This window comes from Nannospalax galili, unplaced genomic scaffold, assembly GCF_000622305.1.
Source record: "Nannospalax galili isolate Female #2095 unplaced genomic scaffold, S.galili_v1.0 scaffold533, whole genome shotgun sequence".
Taxonomy (NCBI): Eukaryota; Metazoa; Chordata; class Mammalia; order Rodentia; family Spalacidae; genus Nannospalax; species Nannospalax galili.
In genome coordinates, this window is record NW_008333774.1 from 529,113 (window position 1) to 529,450 (window position 338).

The following is a 338-nucleotide window of genomic DNA, read 5'->3' on the forward strand; positions in this document are numbered from 1 at the left end:
GCGTTTCTCATCTCCATATATTTGATTATTACTAGTCACAGTTGGTTATTTTCTGAGCTCCTTGGCATCTGAGCATGGATACAAAGTCATCACGTAGATTTCAGTGGTAATGTTTTTCACATCTACTAGTTATTAAGGAACAAATTTTCACGCTTTGAAGAATTATTATTATTATTATTATTATTATTATTACACCCACTTCCCAGGTAGCACCCTCCCATAGCCTCCCTCCCCCGACTAGAGCCCATATACTCTGATATGCCTGCTACTGTCTGCTGTGTTGTTGGCACCCCCAGCCATTCCCCACTACTTGCCCTTCTGGTGAATCTAGTTAGCTT